The sequence below is a fragment of the Pan troglodytes genome, chromosome 14 (genome assembly GCF_028858775.2).
Source record: "Pan troglodytes isolate AG18354 chromosome 14, NHGRI_mPanTro3-v2.0_pri, whole genome shotgun sequence".
NCBI classification, from domain to species: Eukaryota; Metazoa; Chordata; class Mammalia; order Primates; family Hominidae; genus Pan; species Pan troglodytes.
The window spans coordinates 71,442,404-71,451,016 of record NC_072412.2 but is presented as its reverse complement, the minus strand read 5'-3'; the positions used below and the strand labels follow the sequence as shown (position 1 = coordinate 71,451,016).

Below are 8,613 nucleotides of genomic sequence, written 5' to 3'. Positions count from 1 at the left end.
GCAAAAGTTCTACTCAAATCTCCAATCTCTAGATGTATAGGAATTTTTCCTTGTATCCAAGTAGTTATTATTTATAATTTTTCTAGAAAACAAGTCATCAAAACAAGATATTATTTATTAATACCACTGATATAACTGATCACTACCTCAAATTTTCTTTTATGACCAACAATATCCATCCCAGTAAACTGAGCAACATCTTTTTCAGTTATTTTCCTTTTGGTTTTAGGATGTTCTATACATCTAACAAAACCATGAAATATATGCAAAGACAAATTGCAATCTTGCAATAACTACATGATTTCATGAAGCCAATAAAGGTAAGTAGAATTTCTAGAGTTTATCACTAAAAGCCTTTTACAATTGAGAGTATCATAAACTGGTTAAAAATTAAAGAAACATATTGGCAAAGATGTTGATACATTAGGTGCTTCAAAAGAGAATGATTTGGATATCAAAGAAAAGGTTCTTGGGAAAATTAATGAAGCCCTACAGTATTTTGGCAAAAATGATCTTTTTTTCTGATGGTTCTTTTAAAAAATCACAATGTTATGTGTAATAATCAAGTTTTAGCAAAAAATACAAACGCATACAAAAATACAAACTTAAGTTAGTTTAATGCGAGCTTAAAGTTTTCAGAGAATTAATGCATATTTAAAATAATGATTTAATTCTATTGAAAATAAGGTCAATGTTATATTAAAATGTAAATATGGTCAATGTTATATGAAATGTAAATATGTAAACACGATAATATGTAAATATGTACATGTAATATGTAAATATTTGTAATATGTTAGATGCGTTTTCAAGATAAAATCATAATCACATCTTTTAAAAATTATTCTACTATAAAATTGAGGTGAATGTTTTAAGTGAACTTTAAAATAGTTTTTTTTTAAGTTCTTTTTAAATAAGAACAAACTATGTTTTACATAGTGGTGATTTCCCACAGGTTCTTCAGGAAGTCTCATAAAATGTCATTTTTGTGTTACTGATAATGACTGTGATTTTAATTTGCAAATGTGTAAAATGATTGGTAAACTCTAAACAGCTATACCCCTTGATTGTATTAATATTTTCATTCTCAACACATCAAAATTACAACTAATTTTATGGTCATCATCGCATTGAACCTATCTCTTTTAGAAGCTGCAAAAATAACCAAAATATGTTATCCACATTACACATTACCCAGCAAATACTGATTTTTCCATGAAAAATATTAACTTTTTAAAAATCTGAAACAACTCACTTTTTACAATATTTTTGAGTTTATATTAAACAGACAAGAAAAATATGAAAAATAAGTTGACTTAATAGCTTGTGAGTAAACCTTAAATTATTTAAGAACCTGTTAAATATTATGTTACAAGTTATAGAAGGAAAATGTAATTAACAATGAATCTCTGTGCTTGGCAAGATTACATTCTCCTTGTATTAGGATTTGTGCATGTGTGATACAGCAGGTTGTTAAATTGCTCAGCTATCATGATAGCATCTGCCATTTGTTCAGATGAGGTAGCTTGCTAGAAACTACATGAATCTGCCTGAAAAAGAGACTACTAATATTTGTTTTCCAAACTTCTGCTATCTTGAAGATGTAATCCTTATTAATAAGTATTTATTTCAAAATATAGAGGTCTTCATAAAATTTGCTAGGTATTTCTCAAAGTACACTATAAATTCCTGATTATGTTTTACATCTTGTTTTGCTCCATATTCTTCATATAGTTGGAAAAGTGTTTCTACTTGTAAAATTAATGAAAGGTTTATGAGATTATTGAGATAATTCCAAATGGGAGGGGATAGTTCTTTTGCCCCAGTGTGATTTTACATTATTAGTTAAAAATTTAGTGGGGCAGAAATTCTTCAGAGAGTTAAATTTGTTTTTAATTTTATTAACTGGCTTCGTATATGCATATTAATATATTTTTTCATTTGAAAGCCAATGTAGGTTAGGTTTGTTATTCTAAATATTTTGACCATTTTAAGGACATTCTCTAGTGTAAATGATGGAAGTGTATTAATCACTAACATACTGGAGTTTACTGTGTACTTTCCTAAGTGTTATGCATATGTTTTGCTATTACATCCACAAAAATTCTTATGAGAAAATTTTATAAGTTTTTATTTTATAGATAATTGAAAAAAAACATAAATAACTTGCCTAAGAATTTCCAAATAGTAAAGGATAGTTCTAAGACTCTAACAAGAATTTCCACGTAGTAAGGAATAGTTCCAAGATTCTACTTGACAGGAGCAGTCTGACTCCTGAGCTTACAAATTTATACAACAAGCTCTTTTTTTCTCCGCTATCATACCTTGTAGAAAATATCACATAAGCACATGCAAAAAAATGTATTTCATGACAAAATCTGATTCTATAAACTTCTTCTGGAGAAATAATTATTTGGACAAAAAATTACTATGATAAAAATAATATCTATACACACATATAATCTTTTATTTAATCAGTTATAAATAGAAAATTGAGTAGCATTAATTATTTTAATGTTTAAATAATTGTGCTAACCATCACCACTATCAGTTTCCAAAAGTTTTCATCACTGCAATTAGAAACTCTGTTGCAATCAAGCAATAACTCAGTTAACCACTACTCTCAGCCCTTGATTACCTCTAATCTATTTTCTTTCCCTATGAATTTGCCTATTCTAGATATTTTACGTAAGTAGAATCATATAATATTTATTCTTTTGTGTCTGTCTTATTTCACTAAGCATATTTTCAGAGTTCACTCATGTTGTAGCATGTTTCATAGCTTCATTCCTTTTTATGACTGAATGATATTCCACTGTATGTATATACTACATTTTTAAATCCATTCCTTTTTTGATAGACACTTTGATTATTTTTACTTTTGGTATTGTGAATAATGCTGCAACAAATACTGGCCTACAGGAATCTCAATGAGTTCCTGTTTTCAATTCTTGGGGTGTATACCTAGGAATAGAATTTCTGGGATACATGGCAATTTTATGTTTTGCTTTTTGAATAACAACAAACTGTTTTCCACATCTGTAACATGCAACATTTTACATTCCCATCAGCAATATATGTGTTCCAATTTCCACATCCTGGCCAACACTTCTTATTTTCCTTTTGTTTTTATAACCTTACTAGTAAGTATGAAGTGGTATTTCATTGTGGTTTCGATTTGCACTTTCCTAATGATTAGCGATGTTGAGCATCTTTACATGTGCTTATTGGTTATTCTTTGGTGAAATTTGTATTCCAGTATTTGCCTGTTTTTGAAATGAGTTGTTTCTTTTTGTTGTTGAGTTATAGAAGCACTTTATATTCCAGATATAAAACATTTATTAGATACATAATCTGCAAATATTTTCTACCATTGTGTAGTTGTCTTTTCACTTCTTTGATGCATATGAGTTTTTGTTTTGATGAAGTAAAATTAGTATATTTTTTCTTTTGTTGCTGTGATTTTTTTTCTTTTGTAGCATCTTTTGATGCTACTTTTGGTTATATATCTAAGTATCCATTGCCAAACCCAAGTTGATGAACAGTTAATCCTGTATTGTCTTCTTAGAGTTTTACAATTTTAGCTCTTATATATAGGTTGATCATCCATTTTGAGTCATTTTTTACATGATATAAGGTAAGAGTCCAGCTTAATTATTTTGCATGTGATAGTCCAGCTGTTCTAGCATCATTTGTTGAAGAAACTTTTATTCTCTATTGAATGGTTTGCCAAAATCCACTGGTCATAAATATATGAGTTTTTTTTAGACTCTCAATTCTATTCTGATAGTATATATGTCTATTCTTATGCCAGTGCAACAGTTTCAATTACTCTAGCTTTGTAGTAAGTTTTGAAATTGGGAAATGTGTCTTCCCATTTTGTTCTTATTTTTTAAAAAATATTTTTGCTATTTGAATCTCTCTTTTTTTTAATATATTAAGACTCTATCCTGATATAGACATACTATAGAGACCTTGTCTCTAACTGGCCTTGAAGAACTGAGTAGTCATGTTAACAGGTCTATATGGCTATCAGCTGAGTGTGGCCTCTAAGAGCTGAAGGCAATCCCCAGCTGACAATCAACAAGATGATGGGGCTCTGAGTTCTACAACTGCAAGGGAATGAATTTTTCCAGCAACCTGAAGAATCTTGCAAGTAAATTATTCCCCAGTTAAGACTCCAGATGAGCATGCGGTCTTGTGAGATTCTGAAGAGAGGACTCAGCTAAGTCATACTCAGACTCCTAATTTACAGAAACTTTGAGGTTTTTTTTGTTTGTTTGTTTTTTGTTTTTTTTTTTTTTGAGACGGAGTCTCACTCTGTCACCCAGGCTAGAGTGCAGTGGTGCGACCTTGGCTCACTACAAGCTCTGCCTCTGGGTTTACACCATTCTCCTGCCTCAGCCTCCTGAGCAGCTGGGACTACAGGTGCCCACCACCATGCCCAGCTAATTTTGTTTTTGTATTTTTAGTAGTAATAGGGTTTCATCGTGTTAGCCAGGATGGTCTCGATCTCCTGACCTTGTGATCTGCCCGCCTCGGCCTCCCAAAGTGCTGGGGTTACAGGCGTGGGCCACCACGCCTGGCCTGCTATTTGAATCTTTTAAAATTCCATATAAATTTGAGAATTGACTTGTCCATTAAAAAAAAAAAAACCTTGGAATTTTAATATGGATTGTATTGAATCTGTATATTGCTTTGGGTAGGACAATATCAAGTGTTCCTATCCATGAACAAAGATGTCTTTATATTTATTTGCAAACCTTTCACTTTCTTGATTAAATGCACTCATATATACATATATATGTACATACATAAATGTGAGAATCTGGTTATTTCACAGAAGAAAATTGTGAAATTAATTGTAAGTTATTTCATAATGGCATACTTTCAGGACAGCCTTAATATCAAGTTTTTGTAAAAGAATTAAAGTTTTGGGCTAGGTGCAGTGGCTCATGCCTATAATTCCAGCACTTTGGGAATCTGAGGCAGGAGGAATGCTTGAACCCAGGAGTTCAAGATCATTCTGGGCAACATAGGGACACACCGTCTCTACCAAAAAATTAATACATTAATTGGTCATGCTGGTACATATCTGTAGTCCTAGCTGCTTGGAAGGCTGAGGTGGGAGGACAGCTTGAGCCCAGAAGGTCCAGGCTATGGTGAGCCATGATCACATCACTGCACTCCAGCCTGGGCAACAGAGCAACACCCAGTCTCAAAATAAATACATAAATAAAAATAAAATAAATAAAAAATAAATAAAGAATTAAAGTTTTAGAAAAATTCATACAATTCATACAATATAATGTAAACAGGGAAAAAAGGATACCACCCAGTTAAGAGAATTTGAATGAATATATTTATATTGCTCTATCCTGAAAACCCACTAAGTGACTGTAAAGTTTATTAATTAATTTATTTATTTTAGAATAAACACACAGGAAGAAGTAGAATGGTAATTGATCCATCAACAAACTATTGATGTTGGAAATTAATTGAACTTGTCATAACACTTTTTAGAAAACCTACCCAAATCAAACCTGGCCAGCAGTAAATAAAGCTGATAAATGACCAGGTTTGCATGTCAAAATTTTTCCAAAATGCTCACGATGTAGCAATATAAGGTGTCACTGGAAATGGAGAAGAAAAGAATTGAGCCTAAAATAAAGGGAATTAATTAGTAGTTTGTAGTGAATATGTTGCATGACCTCATGCTCTATAATTGTTTGGAAAAGCACATAATTGCTATCTTTGAAAAATAATACTGAGAATGATTCTCTGAAGAGGATAAAAAGAGTCTTATTTTGCCTCTCTTAATTTTTTCTAAGTTCTTTTTTATTACCTTCGTTCTGTCAAACATATTTTTTTCTTTTTTTAATTGTTCGTGAACAGAGTTTTTCTTTAGATGTCTTGTCATCTGTTGCTATATAAAAGATGATGACTAACTGACTAACCAGTTGATTGGCTATGCTGAGTAGAGTTCACCATTACTAAGCAATTCTCAGAGCCACAGTGACAAAAGTATAAAATAAGTCCTTAAAAGAAATAAAGCAAAGTATTTCATTCATGAAACAAACAGAATAATGATTATATATGTATATACACACATGCATGCATATACATACGTATATATGTATGTATCATAGAACAAATGAACATTGTTTCACAATTAGAAATGTAAAGCTTAATAGTATGTTTGAAAGATAAAGCTGAGAAAATTTCACAGAAACAAGAGAAAACAAACAACAAAAAGACAAACATGGAGGGAAGAATAGAGATGTGTAAGACAATAAAAGACACATCCCATTAATTCAAACATCCAAGTAATAGGAATGTATGAAATAGATCGCATAGAAAGTTAAAAAGATTAAAGTATTAAATAAAAATTTTGAAAATTTTTATATAAATTAAGGACATGCTTTTTCATATTTCAAGAATCCATTATATGCCCACAGAAAGGGAAAAATTAGAGCAACACTGAGGCACATCATTATAATATTCCAGAATATTGAAAAATAAAAAGATCCTACAATATTACATATGAGAAAAAATGCCTACATGCTGAGGTTCGGTCATTAGTATGCTTCAGGCTTTTTGTGATAAACACTAGAAGCTAAAATAAAATGGAAATGCCTTAAAAATTCTGAAGAAAACAGAAATTCATCATGAATCCATAATCAGTCAAAATGTCACTCAACTGTCAATATAATATAGACATTTTTATACGTGTGAGGATTCAAAAAATTAAAGCATATTACTTAGCTCTCAATAGTGTGTATATAGTAATCATGAAAGAAATATAAATCTTGATCTAACTCAAGTTATGATAAACCATAATTAGAGAATGGGGTTGTGGGCGGAAAGTGCTGAGTGTGTATTGTAGTTACAGAAAAACAGAAACAAATTAAATACTTATTCTTCACTGAGGAAAGATACATAGTAAGTTACACAGAAATACTAGCTTATTTAAAGATTTAAATCATTTCTAAAATAATTTCCAAAATATGTGAAAGTGGCTATTTCTGTTGCATAGTAAATAAAAGATGAGCTAGAGAAAGATTTTTTAAAACAAATTCTATATAATTGGTTGTTTTTTATATGCTCATATTTACTCACATACTCTTGGGATATACGATGGAAGTAAATACATTAATATATTAAGACTTGGAGGAATTATGTGTAATGTCAATTGTATGCTTTATGTTTTTTTCATTTTTAGAAAATGTCTTGTAGTGGAACCAAAGAGAGCTGTTTCTAGAGAGGATTCTGTAATGCCTGTTGCCCATCTAACAGTGAAGAAAATTTTTGTTGGTGGTATTAAAGAAGATACAGAAGAATATAATTTGAGAGACTACTTTGAAAAGTATGGCAAGATTGAAACCATAGAAGTTATGGAAGACAGGCAGAGTGGAAAAAAGAGAGGATTTGCTTTTGTAACTTTTGATGATCATGATATAATTGATAAAATTGTTGTTCAGAAATACCACACTACTAATGGGCATAATTGTGAAGTGAAAAAGGCCCTTTCTAAACAAGAGATGCAGTCTGCTGGATCACAGAGAGGTCATGGAGGTGGATCTGGCAATTTTATGGGTTGCGGAGGAAACTTTGGAGGTGCTGGAGGTAATTTTGGCCTTGGTGGAAACTTTGGTGGAAGAGGAGGCTATGGTGGTGGAGGTGGTGGCAGCAGAGGAAGTTATGGAAGAGGTGATGGTGGATATAATAGATTTGGACGTGATGGTGGCAACTATGGTGGTGGTCCTGGTTATAGTAGTAGAGGGGGCTATGGTGGTGGTGGAACAGGATATGGAAACCAAGGTGGTGGATATGGTGGAGGTGGTTGAGGATATGATGGTTACAATGAAGGAGGAAATTTTGGCGGTGGTAACTATGGTGGTGGTGGGAACTATAATGATTTTGGAAATTATAGTGGACAACAGCAATCAAATTATGGACCCATGAAAGGGGGCAGTTTTGGTGGAAGAAGCTCGGGCAGTCCCTATGGTGGTGGTTATGGATCTGGTGGTGGAAGTGGTGGATATGGTAGCAGAAGGTTCTAAAAACAGCAGAAAAGGGCTACAGTTCTTAGCAGGAGGGAGAGCAAGGAGTTGTCAGGAAAGCTGCAGGTTACCTTGAGAGAGTTGTCCCAAATGCATTAGAGGAACTGTAAAAATCTGCCACAGAGGGAACAATGATCCATAGTCAGAAAATTTACTGCAGCTTAAACAGGAAACCCTTCTTGTTCAGGACTGTCATAGCCACAGTTTGCAAAAAGTGCAGCTATTGATTAATGCAATGTAGTGTCAACTAGATGTACATTCCTGAGGTCTTTTATCTATTGTAGCTTTGTCTTTTTCTTTTTCTTTTCATTACATCAGGTATATTGCCCTGTAAATTGTGGTAGTGGTACCAGGAATAAAAAATTAAGGACTTCTTAACTTTTCAAAAAAAAAAAAAAAAAGAAAATGTCTTCAGCTTACATATTTTTTATAAGCTTAATTAAATGAACATTGAAGGACAAACTTACAGTGGGGTCTTCAGTGTTGGGCATCATATATAGCTAATTGAGCTAGACCAAATTACAAAGGCTTATCTAGGTTCTATGAGTGT

General features: G+C 32.1%; 1 pseudogene; it reads left to right on the top strand.

Moving 5' to 3' along the window:
* The first annotated feature begins 305 nt into the window (after positions 1 to 305).
* LOC104001863 (heterogeneous nuclear ribonucleoprotein A3-like) lies at positions 306 to 8,403 on the top strand (annotated as a pseudogene).
* Positions 8,404 to 8,613: the final 210 nt, after the last annotated feature.